The sequence below is a fragment of the Oncorhynchus gorbuscha genome, linkage group LG04 (assembly GCF_021184085.1).
Source record: "Oncorhynchus gorbuscha isolate QuinsamMale2020 ecotype Even-year linkage group LG04, OgorEven_v1.0, whole genome shotgun sequence".
Classification (NCBI taxonomy): domain Eukaryota; kingdom Metazoa; phylum Chordata; class Actinopteri; order Salmoniformes; family Salmonidae; genus Oncorhynchus; species Oncorhynchus gorbuscha.
The window spans coordinates 33,437,210-33,452,457 of record NC_060176.1 but is presented as its reverse complement, the minus strand read 5'-3'; the positions used below and the strand labels follow the sequence as shown (position 1 = coordinate 33,452,457).

General features: G+C 44.7%; 1 protein-coding gene across 1 annotated transcript in view; it reads right to left on the bottom strand.

Annotated features, from left to right (window-relative positions):
• lrrc2 (leucine rich repeat containing 2) overlaps positions 1-2,153 on the bottom strand; it is a 46,097-nt gene extending 43,944 nt beyond the window's left edge. Inside the window, exon 1 of the mRNA XM_046346534.1 lies at positions 2,036-2,153. The gene's annotated coding sequence lies outside the window, so the exon portion shown is untranslated. The remainder of the gene's footprint in view (positions 1-2,035) is intronic.
• Positions 2,154-15,248: the final 13,095 nt, after the last annotated feature.

Genomic DNA, 15,248 nt, shown 5'->3' with positions numbered 1-15,248 from the left:
GCCCAAGAGGCAGCCCCAATAAAAAAATGTGGAGTGGCACATGTGGAGATTGCATTACTCCTCATGCTTACTGTGGGGAGCGTGTTACTGGTCAGGTACCGTGTTATGCGGTAGAGCACACGGTGTGTCCAGTGCGCTATTCTAGCCCGGTGCGCTCTATTCCAGCTCCTCCCATTTTGGCCGGGCTAGAATGGGCATCCAACCAGGAAGGAGGGTGCTGGCTCAGCGCTCCTGGTCTCCAGTATACCTCTTTGGACCAGGATATCCTGCGCCGGCTCTGCGTACTGTGTATCTGGTGAGTCTGCACAGCCCAGTGCATCCTGTTCCAGCTCCCTGCATTTGCAGGGTGAAAATAAACATCCAGCCAGGACGGGTTGTGTCAGCTCTACGCTCCAGTGCGCCTCCACGGTCCAGTACGTCATTTGCAAGCTCCCTGCATTCGCCCTGAGGTGCGTGTCCCCAGCCTGGTACCACCAGTTCCGGCACCACGCACAAGGTCTACAGTGCGCCTCCAGGGTCCAGTATGCCCTGTTCCTGCTCCTCGCACCCGCCCTGAGGTGTGTGTCCCCAGCCTGGTACCACCAGTACCGACACCAGGCCTACAGTGCGCCTTGGCAGTCAAGATCATCCGGCGACAGTACCCAGTCCAGAGCGTCCGGCGACGCGTCCGGCGACCCAGTCCGGAACCTCCATCAACGGGCCACAGTCCGGAGCCTCAATCGACGGGCCACAGTCCGGGGTCTCCAGTGACGATCCCCAGTCCAGAACATCCGGTGATGATCCACGGGTCAGTGATACAAAAGAGTACTCAGAGTAAAGAAGGGGGGCGGCTTCCAGAACCAAAGCCGGCACCAAGGTTAGATGCCCACCCAGACCCTCCCATATAGGTTTAGGTTTGCGGCTGGGAATCCGCACCTTTGAGTGGGGGGGGGTGTACTGTCACGCCCTGACCTTAGTTATCTTTGTTTTCTTTATTATTTGTTTAGGTCAGGGTGTGACAAGGGTGGTTTGTTTAGTTGTTGTATTGTCTAGGGGTTTTTCTAGTCTAGGTGTTTATGTCTATGGTTGCCTTGATTGGTTCTGGCAGCTGTTTATCGTTGTCTCTGATTGGAAACCATATTCCTTGGTTATTTTGTGGGTTGTTATTCTATGTTCAGTTGCCTGTTTGCACTTGTCATATAGCTTCACGGTTCGTTTTGTTCAGTGTTCGTTCTTTTCATTAAAAGAGTTATGTACGCTTATCACGCTGCGCCTTGGTCTCCTCATTATGATGACCGTGACAGTTTAACACTTTATTGGTTACTACATGATTCCATTCCATGTAGAAAATAGTCACACAAAAAAATAAAAAAGTGAATGAGTAGGTGTGTCCAAACTTTTGACTGGAACTGTATACAGTATATATTATGTATGCTAAAGGTAACCATGCCCTATATGTGGAGCACATCAATCATCACCACAGCACAACAGTTACAGCAGTCAGCTTTGCTAAGCTCACCTCGCTCTCTAATGCCTCTGACCACACTGATACATTTGGTCTCTGATCACAGTCATACCACACTGAAACCTAGAGAACATGTGACTTGACTTTAACCCTGTGTTGAACAGTCTGAACTGAATATTCATTAATGGGGAATTTCAGGATTGTACAACTTTATTTTAGATGGTTTTAAAGAAAAACAAACCATTGGGGATAGTTTTCCTGGTCCATAGACTACAGGAGGGTATGGTAGCAAGCACTTGAACCGGCTTGAATGCTTTCATAAATGTATGTCTTCATATATATTACGTTCAGCTCACGAGTCGGTTCATTTATCAATCTAATTTGGAAACATATTGGTTTCTCTCTACTTTTAGATCCAAAACAGTTGTTTGCTGTAGTTTGTCTGTACCTTGAATTGCACAACACACATTTATTATTGTTTGAAAATAACCAGATGTCCCCCTAAGCTATAAATCCTGTATGAAAACAATGAAGACATCCATAGGTACGATTAGTGATAAGACAATGCGTACAACAAATACATTTTCTTACCTGTGTAAATTGACCACTTCTGTGTAACTTCAACTGCTTGTTTAGTTGTTTACAAAGTTGTTAGGCTAAAATACAGATGACTAATAACGGTCTGCCTCTCTGTGACCAAGGTGCTATTTTTACACTGGAGATATGATTCCATGGGTCACATGGAGGCACTCTCATGAGTACCAACATTACAGCATGAGCCCTACCGTCTGTCACCTTATGGAATCTCTTATGGAAACTGTTCTACTAAACTGCTCTCAAGTTTCAGTGGTTAAGAAACTAAAAAGCTCTCATATTGCAGTGGTTCCAAGTGAATAGAAGTGATACATTGCAAGTTATAAAATGGGTGGTTCGAGCCCTGAATGCTGACTGGCTGACAGCTGTGGTACAGTATATCAGACCGGGTATGACAAAACATGTATTTTTACTGATCTAATTACGTTGGTTACCAGTTTATAATATAAATAAGGTACCTCTGGGTTTGTGGTATATGGCCAATATACCAAGCCTAAGGCTGTATCCAGGCACTCTGCATTGTGGTGCGCATAAGAACAGTCCTTAGCCATAGTATATTGGCCATATACCACACCCCCTTGTTCCTTATTGCTTAACTATACATTCTACATCAGTAAAGAAAACAGTTGGAATGTTAAACTTACATAGGCAGGTGCGTGCGTGCAAATGTGTGTGTGTGTGTGTGTATGCTTGCATGCAAGAATACTCAACCCTTAGGATGCATGCATATGAATGGTATTTCACATGGGATGTTGTGACCTCTGTCCTACCTTCTCTGACCTACAGTACCAGTCAAAAGTTTGGGCACAGCTACTCATTCAATGGTTTTTCTTTATTTTTAATATTTTCTACATTGTAGAATAATAGTGAAGACATCAAAACTATGAAATAACACATGGAATCATGGAGTAACCAAAAAAGTGTTAAACAAATCAAAATATATTTTATATTTGAGATTCTTCAAAGTAGCCACCCTTTGCCTTAATGACAGCTTAGCACACTCTTGCTATTCTCTCATGGATAATGAACAGCGAGTAGCAGCAGTGTACAACACAACTATTGGGGGGACGTCAATGCAAATAGTACAGTGATTAATTGTTCAGCAGTCTTATGGCTTGAGGGTAGAAGCTGTTAAGGAGCCTTTTGGTCCTAGACTTGGCGCTCCGGTACCACTTGCTGTGCGATAGCAGAGAAAACAGTCTATGACTTTGGTGACAGGAGTCTCTGACAATTTTATGGGCTATCCTCTGACACCGCCTATTACTTCCTGGATGGCAGGAAGCTCTGCACTAGTGATGTACTGGGCCGTACGCACTACCCTCTGTAGTGCCAAGCAGTTGACTTACCAGGCGGTGATGCAACCGGTCAGGATGCTCTCAATGGTGCAGCTGTAGAAGGATCTTGGGACTTATGCCAAATCTTTTCAGTCTCCTGAGGGGAAATAGGTTTTGTCGTGCCCTCTTCACGACAGTCTTGGTGTGTTTGGACCATGATAGTTCGTTCTCGACTCTCTACCCGCTCCACTACAGCCCTGTCGATGTTAATGGGGGCCTGTTCATCCCTCCTTTTCCTGTAGTTCACAATCAGCTCCTTTGTCTTGCTCACATTGAGGGAGAGGTTGTTGTCCTTTCACCACACTGCCAGTTATCTTACCTCCTCCCTATAGGCTGTCTCATTATTGTCGGTGATGAGGCCTACCACTGTTGTGTCGTCAGCAAACGTAATGATTGTGCTGGAGTCTTGTTTGGCCATGCATTCATGGGTGGACAGGGAGTACAGGAGGGAACTAAGTACACACCCCTGAGGGGCCCCATTGTTGAGGATCAGCATGGCAGACGTGTTGTTGCCTACCATTACCACCTGTGGGCGGCCCGTCAAGAAGTCTAGGATCCAGTTGCAGAGGGAGGTGTTTAGTCCCAGGGTCCTTAGCTTAGTGATGAGCTTCGTGGGCACTATGGTGTTGAACGCTGAGCTGTAGTCAATGAATAGCATTCTCACATAGGTGTTCCTTATTTCCAGGTGAGAAAGGGTAGTGTGGAGTTCAAGAAAGTTCCCTTTGTAGTCATAGCCCTGCCACATCTGACGAGCATCAGAGCCGATGTAGTAGGATTAGATTTTAATCCTGTATTGGCGCTTTCCTTGTTTAATGTTTTGTCTGAGGACATAGCGGGTTTTCTTATAAGCATCCGGATTAGTGTCCCGTTCCTTGAAAGCAGCAGCTCTAGCCTTCAGCTCAATGCAGATGTTGCCTGTAATCCATGGCTTCTGGTTGGGATATGTACGTATAGTCACTGTGGGGACGACGTCATCGATGCACTTACTGAGGAGGTGGTATACTCCTCATTGCCATTGGATGAATCCCGGAACATATTCCAGTCTGTGCTAGCAAAACAGTCCTGTAGCGTAGCATCCGCTTCATCTGACCACTTCCGCATTGAGCGAGTAACTGGTACTTCCTGCTTTAGTTTTTGCTTGTAAGCAGGAATCAGGAGGATAGAATTATGGTCAGATTTGCCAAATATAGGGCGAGGGAGAGCTTTGTATGCTTCTCTGTGGGTGGAGTAAAGGTGGTCTAGAGTTTTTTTGCACATGTGACATCCTGGTAAAACTGATTTAAGTTTGCCTGCATTAAAGTCCCTGGCCACTAGGAGCGCCACTTCTGGATGAGCATTTTCTTGTTTGCTTATGACCTTATAGCGTTGGTTGAGTGAGGTCTTAGTGCCAGCATCGGTCTGTGGTGGTAAATAGATGGCTACAAATAAAATAGATGAGAACTCTCTGTGTAGGTCTTGTGGTCTACAGCTTATCATAAGGTACTCTACCTCAGGCAATCAATACCTCGAGACTTCTTTAATATTAGACATTGCACACCAGCTGTTATTAACAAATAGACACACACCCCCACCCCTCGTCTTACCAGACGTAGCTTCTTCTCTGTTCTGCCGGTGCAAGGAAAATCCCGTCAGCTCTTTATTATCCGTGTCATCGTTCAGCCACATCTCAGTGAAACATAAGATATTACAATTTTTTATGTCCTGTTGGTAGGATAATTGTAATCATAGGTCATCAATTTTATTTTCCAATGATTGCACGTTAGCCAATAGAACGAATGGCAGTGGGAGTTTACTCGCTTGCCGAAGGATTCTCAGAAGGCAACCCAACCTGTGCCCCCTTTTCCTTAGTCTTTTCTTCATGCAAATGACAGGGATTTGTGCCTGTTCCCGGGAAAGCAGTATATCCCTCTCGTCGAACTCGTTAAAGAAAAAGCTTCTTCCAGTTTGAGGTGAGAAATTGCTGTTCTGATGTCCGGAAGTTATTTTTGGTTGTAAGAAACGGTAGCAGCAACATTATGTACAAAATAAGTTAAAACATAAGTTACAAACAACACACAAAAAAACAGCACAGTTGGTTAGTAGCATGTAAAAACGTCAGCCATCCTCTTCGGCGCCATCTTAAATGAAGCATGGAGGAGGAGGTGTGATGGTGTGGGGGCGCTTTGCTTGTGACACTGTCGGTGATTTATTTAGAATTCAAGGCACAGCATTGCTATCACAGCATTCTGCAGCGATACTCCAACCCATCTGGTTTGCGTTTAGTGGGACTATAATTTGTTTTTCAGCAGGACAATGACCCAACACACCTCCAGCCTGTGTGAGGGCTATTTGACCAAGGAGAGTGATACTGTCACACCAGTCTTCGCTTAGGCTCCCCCTCTTGTCCAGCTCAGGCGTTTGGCATCACCGGCTTTCTAGCTGCTGCCGAACCTACTGCTGGCAAACGCCCTTCACTCATCAACCCCGGACTTTTCCCGTCATCATTACACACACCTGGTTCCAATCCACACTCTATTACTGTATACAGTACCTTGCAAAGGTAAACGCCCTTGGCGTTTTTCCTATTTTGTTGCATTACAAACTGTAATTTAAGTAGATTTTTATTTGGATTTCATGTAATAGACACACAAAATAGTCCAAATTGGTGAAGGGCAATGAAAAAAATAACTTGTTTCCAAAAATTCAAAATAATTTAAAACGGAAAAGTGGTGCATGCATATGTATTCACCCCCTTTGCTATGAAGCCCCAAAAGTAGATTTGGTGCAACCTATTACCTTTAGAAATGTCACGTAAGTAGTTAGATTGCACACAGGTGGACTTTATATAAATGTCACATGATCTCAGTGTGTATATATACACAGCTGTTCTGAAAGGCTCCAGAGTCTACAAAACCACTAAGCAAGCAGCACCACCAAATAAGCGGCACCATGAAGACCAAGGAGCTCCCCAAACAGTTCAGGGACAAAGTTGTGGAGAAGTACAGATCAGGGTTGAGTTATAAAAAAATCTTTGGAACTTTGAACATCCCACGGAGCACCATTAAATCCATGATTAAAAATGGAAAGAATATGGCACCACAACAAACCCGCCAAGAGATGGCCGTCCACCAAAACTCATGGACTAGGCAAGGAGGGCATTAATCAGAGAGGCAACAAAGAGACCAAAGATAACCCTGAAGGAGCTGCAAAACTCCACAGCGGAGATTGGAGTATCTGTCCATAGGACGATTTTAAGCCGTACACACCACAGAGCTGGGCTTTATGGCAGAGAGGCCAGAAAAAAAGCCATTAATTAAATAACAAAATAAGCAAACACGATTGGTGTTCACCAAACGGCATGTGCGAGACTCTCCAAACATATGGAAGAAGGTACTCTGGTCAGATGAGACTAAAATGTTACTTTTTTGCCATCAAGGAAAACACTATGTCTGGCGCAAACCCAATACCTCTCATCACCCCGAGAATACCATCCCCACAGTGGAGTATGGTGGTGGCAACATCATGCTGTGGAGATGTTTTTATCGGCATGGACTGGGAAACTAGTCAGGTCAGTCAAAAGTTTGGACACACCTACTCATTCAAGGGTTTTTAATATTTTCCACATTGTAGAATAATAGTGAATACATCAAAACTATGAAATAATGCATATGGAATCATGTAGTAACCAACAAAGTGTTCAACAAATCCAAATGTATTTTATATTTGAGATTCTTCAAAGTAGCCACCTTTTGCCTTGATGACAGCTTTGCACACTCTTGGCATTTTCTCAACCAGCTTCATGAGGAATGCTTTCCCAACACTCTTGAAGGCGTTTCTACATATGCTGAGCACTTGTTGGCTGCTTTTCCTTCACACTGTGGTCAAGCTCATCCCAAACCATCTCAATTGGGTTGAGGTCGGGTGACTGTGGAGGCCAGGTCATCTGATGCAGCACTCCATCACTCTCCTTCTTGTTCAAATAGCCCTTACATAGCCTCGGTGTGTTTTGGGTCATAGTCCTGTTGAAAAACAAATGATAGTCTCACTAAGTGCAATGGTATGGGATGGCGTATCGCTGCAGAATGCTGTGGTAGCCATGCCGGTTAAGTGTGGCTTCAATTCTAAATAAATCCCTGACAGTGTCACCAGCAAAGCACCATCACACCTCCTCCTCCATGCTTCACTGTGGGAACCACTCATGTCGAGATCATCCGTTCACCTACTCTGTGTCTCACAAAGACACAGCGGTTGGAACCAAATGTCTCAAATGCCAGGTGCACAGTGTTTCCTCTGACACATTGGTGCGGCTGGCTTCCGGGTTGGATGCGCGCTGTGTTAAGAAGCAGTGTGGCTTGGATGGGTTGCGTATCGGAGGACGCATGACTTTCAACCTTCGTCTCTCCCGAGCCCGTAGGGGAGTTGTAGCGATGAGACAAATAGCTACTAACAATTGGATAACACAAAATTGGGGAGAAAAAGGGGTAAAATTCAGCACAAAAAAAGAAGAAGAAGAAAAAAAAGAGTAGGTCCTGCTGACCTATGTCCAGATTAAGCATCCAGGGTGAAAAAGTATCTTCAAAAACGTTGTGTGAGGACAAAACTAAGACCTTGGTAAACTTGTTAAATACAGAGTTTGATTAAATAATTATTTAAAAAACTTAAAAGTTTTGCAGGTAGCCAAGTAGCAACAAACCGTACAGCAGTACAGAGACAACACGGATGTGCGTTGCTTCGCCAGTCACGTGATCCAACTCAACAGTGAGGCTAAGAAACATAATATGCACACACATTTATATTTACTCTACACACAGGCACACACATCCACATATGGTCATCATATACAGTGCATTCAGAAAGTATTCAGACAACTTAACTTTTTCTTATTGTTTTGCTTCTTCCCAGCTGCATCCAATTCATTAACAACTGTAACTAAGGTTGGGATCCTTTAAGAAAACAGATCTAATACCAGTGTCATCCCAGATAAGACACTATTTTAAAGCATAGTACTGTAATGTTTCCCTAAGTACAATGTAATTACTAGTTGTTACACTTCATTTTAACTAGCTAAATCCTGTGTAACTAATGTGTACTTATACAGTACATTACCCATCCCATCCTCTAACCCTGTTACGGGGGGCTGAGTCACTGGATTGCTGGGGCTCTCTCGTGCCGTCTCTGGGGGGGGTGCGTCACCTGGGTGGGTTGATTCACTGTTGTGGTCGGCCTGTCTGGGTCCCCCCCCCCCCCCCCTTGGGTTGTACCGTGTCGGAGATCTTTGTGGGCTATACTCGGCCTTGTCTCAGGATGGTAAGTTGGTGGTTGAAGATTTCCCTCTAGTGGTGTGGGGGCTGTGCTTTGGCAAAGTGGGTGGGGTTATATCCTTCCTGTTTGGCCCTGTCCGGGGGTGTCCTCGGATGGGGCCACAGTGTCTCCTGACCCCTCCTGTCTCAGCCTCCAGTATTTATGCTGCAGTAGTTTATGTGTCGGGGGGCTAGGGTCAGTTTGTTTATCTGGAGTACTTCTCCTGTCCTATTCAGGTGTCCTGTGTGAATCTAAGTGTGCGTTCTCTAATTCTCTCCTTCTCTCTTTCTTTCTCTCTCTCGGAGGACCTGAGCCCTAGGACCATGCCCCAGGACTACCTGACATGATGACTCCTTGCTGTCCCCAGTCCACCTGGCCATGCTGCTGCTCCAGTTTCAACTGGCCTGGGCCCTAGGACCATGTCCCAGGACTACCTGACATGAGGACTCCTTGCTGTCCCCAGTCCACCTGGCCATGCTCCTGCTCCAGTTTCAACTGTTCTGCCTTACTATTATTCAACCATGCTGGTCATTTATGAACATTTGAACATCTTGGCCACGTTCTGTTATAATCTCCACCCGGCACAGCCAGAAGAGGACTGGCCACCCCACATATGCTCTCTCTAATTCTCTCTTTCTTTCTCTCTCTCGGAGGACCTGAGCCCTAGGACCGTGCCCCAGGACTACCTGACATGATGGCTCCTTGCTGTCCCCAGTCCACCTGACTGTGCTGCTGCTCCAGTTTCAACTGTTCTGCCTTATTGTTATTTGACCATGCTGGTCATTTATGAACATTTGAACATCTTGGTCATGTTCTGTTATAATCTCTACCCGGCACAGCCAGAAGAGGACTGGCCACCCCACATAGCCCGGTTCCTCTCTAGGTTTCTTCCTAGGTTTTGGCCTTTCTAGGGAGTTTTTCCTAGCCACCGTGCTTTTACACCTGCATTGTTTGCTGTTTGGGGTTTTAGGCTGGGTTTCTGTACAGCACTTTGAGATATCAGCTGATGTACGAAGGGCTATATAAATAAATTTGATTTGATTTGACAACCTGGCCCTAATTTAAGTTTCTGGAAGCGCCATCCAAGTAGGAGAATAAATGCACTAATACACCATAGAGTACATGTAATATTTGTATAAGTACAGTGTAATTACTAGTTGTTACACAGGATTTAGCTGGTTAAAATGAAGTGTATCTTGAGGGGTACACACTTGTAAAAATGTGTATTTACATAGTACGTTACCCATCCTGACTCTCATTTTAAGGCTTCCGGATGCTCCATCCAGGTGGGAGGATAAACATAATAGTACATGTAATATTCTTTTACCCTTATTTTACCAGGTAAGTTGACTGAGATCACATTCTCGTTTATAGCAATGACCTGGGGAATAGTTACAAGGGAGAGGACGGGGAATAAATGAGCCAATTGCAAGCTGGTGATGATTCGGTGACCATGATGGTATGAAGGCCAGATTGAGAATTTAGCCAGGACACCAGGGTTAACACCCCTACTCTTACAATAAGTGCCATGGGATCTTTAGTGACCACAGAGAGTCAGGACGCCGTTTTAACATCCCATCCGGAAGACAGCACCCTGCACAGGGCAATGTCCCTAATCACTGCCCTGGGGCATTGGGATATTCTTATCTTATTCTTCTTATTCTTCTTATTCCTCCTACTGGCCCTCCAACACCACTTCCAGCAGAAACTGGTCTCTCATCCAGGGGACAACCCTGCTTAGCTTCAGAAGCAAGCCAGCATTGGGATGCACGGTGGTATGCTGGCTTGCTTCTGAAGCTAAGCAGGGTTGTCCCCTGGATGAGAGACCAGTTTCTGCTGGAAGTGGTGTTGGAGGGCCAGTAGGAGGAATAAGAAGAATAAGAAGAATAAGAATAATAAGAATAATAATAAGAATAACAATCAAATATCTGCTTAAGTACAACGTAATTACTGGTGTTAACACATAATTTAGCTAGTTAAAATGAAGTGTACATTGAGGGGTACTTATGTGTAATTATTGTGTACCTACATATATAGCTTACCAATGAGCAATTACCATATACAGGACCTACTTACTAATCATTACCAAGTGAAAATACCAACAAACAAAATATGAGCTTCTAGTTAACTCTATTACAACATGTAAAACAACCTTACATTTCTTACAAAGTAATAAGGATTGTATTATTGGATTAATCATTTGATTAACTAGATTAAACAAAGATATGGGCTTACTCAATTAACTGTTTTAGTGGTGATTCAAATCTGCAGCCTATAGTATGTTGAGTAGCCTAGGTAGCTAGGTAATTCAGAGAAGACAGAAATGTATTCCCCCTTTTACAAGCAACAATATAAATAACAATGGAAACATCTATGTCTTCATCTGTTTGATTCTTGTAAACATTTTTCCTATCCTGGTGTCACGCCTTGACCTTAGATATCTCTGTTTTTCTATATATTTTGGTTAGGTCAGGGTGTGACTAGGGTTGGTAATCTAGTTTTTGTATGTCTAGAGTTTTTTGTATGTCTAGGGGTTTTTGTATGTCTATGTTGGCCTGATATGGTTCCCAATCAGAGACAGCTGTTTATCGTTGTCTCTGATTGGGGATCATATTTAGGTAGCCATGTTCCTCATTTGTGTTGTGGGATCTTGTCTATGTATAGTTTCCTTAGTGCACATCAGTAGAGTCACGATTCGGTCGGTCGGTCGGTCGGTCGGTCGGTCGGTCGGTCGGTCGGTCGGTCGGTTGTTTTGTTCAGTGAGTTTCGATTTATTGCAATTATGTGGAACTCTACTCACGCTGTGCCTTGGTCCGATCCTTATGACGAATGTGACACCTGGAGTCTGAGAACTTGTGGTAAAATTAGAGAAAAATAATGCATCGTTAGCAAAGACAATTAGCCTACTAGTTAGCTATCATCAGACTCAGACGCAGTATAGCTAGAAACCTTCCTCTGTAATGATCATTATCATGATTTCTATCATTTAGGGTCTAGTCCGTAGCTTTGCATAGATACCTAGTTGTGTTATTCAACTAGTATTATACAAATAATGGTTGCTTAATAAGTTAAGTAGTGTTTCCATTGAAAAGGACATAGCCTCAGTGGTGTAAAAAGTACCCAATTGTCATACTTGAGTAAAAGTAAAGATATCTTAATAGAAAATGACTCAAGTAAAAGGGAAAGTCACCCAATAAAATCCTACTTGAGTAGAAGTCCAAAAGTATTTGGTTTGAAATATACTTAAGTATCAAAAGTGAAATTATAAATAATTAAACAATCTTTATATTAAGCAAACAAGACTGCACAATTGTCTTTTTTTAAATTTACGGATAGCCCAAGTACTTTTGGGTGTCAGGGAAAATGTATGGAGTAAAAAGCACATAATTCTCTTTAGGAATTTAGCGAAATAAAGTAAAAGTTGTCAAAAAACAAATAGTAAAGATACCCAAGGAGTGTATACACAGGTGTGTTGACACATGTAGCTAGCTACCTAAGGTTAACATGCTGAATGTGCTTCACGTAATACTCTTGGGTACAGATACCCTGAGAACAAGGTTCAGGGAAGAACTTGACCGTAGAGCCCAGCTAGCTAGCTATTTGCCAGCTTTAGGTAGTTAGCTAGGTAACTAATGTTAGCTGTCAAGGTTAGAAAACTAGCTAGCGTGGAAAGTATGTTCTGTGGAGATGTTAACTAAGTTAGCTAGCCCCCTGTCTAGCCTAGTTGGTAGGCCTACCAAAAATGGCAGCTAATGTAGCTAGCTAGTTTTTGGTATTATGCTGGACGATTTAGCATAGATAATGTTAGCTGGCTAGTTAGCAAGCTAGCCAACACTAGGCTGGCTAGCTGGCAAATGCTAACTAGCTACCTGTGCTAAATCATCCAGCACAATTACTGTATCCAAAAAGCTAAAACAAATTTCATCGAAAAACCTACATTCTCTCTCACTTCTTCTCCTATGGTATATTGGCGCCAGTACACCTTGAAAGTCTCCAATATAAACTCCTAAGTCCAAAAACAATTGCTGCCGCAGCCACAATAATGTCTAGTTTCTTTGACACTCAAGCTGTACAGTTTATAACTGTGAATGAACACCACAAAATCCCCCTTAACACACATGGTATCTTTTGACTGGCAGCAATCATTTACATGGCCTACAGGCAAAGTCACTTGTTTTCTCAACTCTTTTAATCACCTCCGCATAGGAGATTAGATTGACCGCCCAAACTTTTGCCACCTGAATTTCCTTCACCCTTACAGGGTACTCCCGGAACTCGGGATCATGATCCCCACCACTAAGAAGAGGGGCGGGGGCATATGCTTCATGGTTACCGTGACGTGGTGTGATCATAACAACATACAGGTACTCAAGTCCTTCTGTTCACCTGATTTAGAATTCCTCACAATCAAATGTCGACCGCATTATCTTCCAAGGGAATTCTCTTCGATTATAATCACAGCCGTATATATTCCCCCCCAAGCAGACACATTGATGGCTCTGAACAAACTTTATTTGACTCTTTGCAAACTGGAATCCATTTATCCGGAGGCTGCACTCATTGTAGCTGGGGATTTTAACAAGGCTAATCTGAAAACAAAACTCCCTAAATTTTATCAGCATATCGATTGCGCAACCAGGGCTGAAAAAACCTTGGATCACTGCTATTCTAACTTCCGCGACGCATATAAGGCCCTGCCCCGCCCTCCTTTCGGAAAAGCTGACCATGACTCCATTTTGTTGATCCCTACCTACAGACAGAATCTAAAACAAGAAGCTCCCGCGCTGAGGTCTGTTCAACGCTGGTCCGACCAATCTGATTCCACACCCCAAGACTGCTTCCATCACGTGGACTGGGATATGTTTCGTATTGCGTCAGACAACAACATTGACGAATACGCTGATTCGGTGAGCAAGTTCATTAGAACGTGCGTTGAAGATGTCATTCCCATAGCAACGATTAAAACATTCCCAAACCAGAAACCGTGGATTGATGGCAGCATTCGCGTGAAACTGAAAGCCCGAACCACTGCTTTTAATCAGGGCAAGGTGAGCAATCAAACAAGCTAAGCGTCAGTATAGAGACAAAGTAGAATCTCAATTCAACGGCTCAGACACAAGAGGTATGTGGCAGGGTCTACAGTCAATCACGGATTACAAAAAGTAAACCAGCCCAGTCACAGACCAGGATGTCTTGCTCCCAGGCAGACTAAATAACTTTTTTGCCCGCTTTGAGGACAATACAGTGCCATTGACACGTCCCGCAACTAAAACATGCGGACTCTCCTTCACTGCAGCCGACGTGAGGAAAACATTTAAACGTCTCAACCCTCGCAAGGCTGCAGGCCCAGACGGCATCCCCAGCCGTGCCCTCAGAGCATGCGCAGACCAGCTGGCTGGTGTGTTTACGGACATATTCAATCAATCCATATCCCAGTCTGTTGTTCCCACATGCTTCAACTGAGCTAAACGACTACCGCCCCGTAGCACTCACTTCCGTCATCATGAAGTGCTTTGAGAGACTAGTCAAGGACCATATCACCTCCACCCTACCTGACACCCTAGACCCACTCCAATTTGCTTACCACCCAAATAGGTCCACAGACGATGCAATCTCAACCACACTGCACACTGCCCTAACCCATCTGGACAAGAGGAATACCTATGTGAGAATGCTGTTCATCGACTACAGCTTGGCATTTAACACCATAGTGCCCTCGAAGCTCGTCATCAAGCTCGAGACCCTGGGTCTCGACCCCGCCCTGTGCAACTGGGTACTGGACTTCCTGACGGGCCGCCCCCAGGTGGTGAGGGTAGGCAACAACATTTCCACCCCGCTGATCCTCAACACTCCCCACAAGGGTGCGTTCTGTGCCCTCTCCTGTACTCCCTGTTCACCCACGACTGCGTGGCCACGCACGCCTCCAACTCAATCATCAAGTTTGCGGACGACACAACACTGGTAGGCTTGATTACCAACAACGACGAGACGGCCTACAGGGAGGAGGTGAGGGCCCTCGGAGTGTGGTGTCAGGAAAACAACCTCACACTCAACGTCAACAAAATGAAGGAGATGATTGTGGACTTCAGGAAACAGCAGAGGGAACACCCCCCTATCCACATTGATGGGACAGTTGTGGAGAGGGTGGTAAGTTTTAAGTTCCTCGGCGTACACATCACAGACAAACTGAATTGGTCCACCCACACAGACCGCATCGTGAAGAAGGCGCAGCAGCGCCTCTAAAACCTCAAGGGGCTGAAGAAATTTGGCTTGTCACCAAAAGCACTCACAATTGTACAGATGCACAATCGAGAGTATCCTGTCGGGCTGTATCACCGCCTGGTACGGCAACTGCTCCGCCCACAACCGTAAGGCTCTCCAGAGGGTAGTGAGGTCTGCACAACGCATCACCGGGGGCAAACTACATGCCCTCCAGGACACCTACACCATCCGATGTCACAGGAAGGCGATAAAGATCATCAAGGACAACAACCTCCCGAGCCACTGCCTGTTCACCCCACTATCATCCAGAAGGCGAGGTCAGTACAGGTGCATCAAAGCTGGGACCGAGAGACTGAAAAACAGCTTCTATCTCA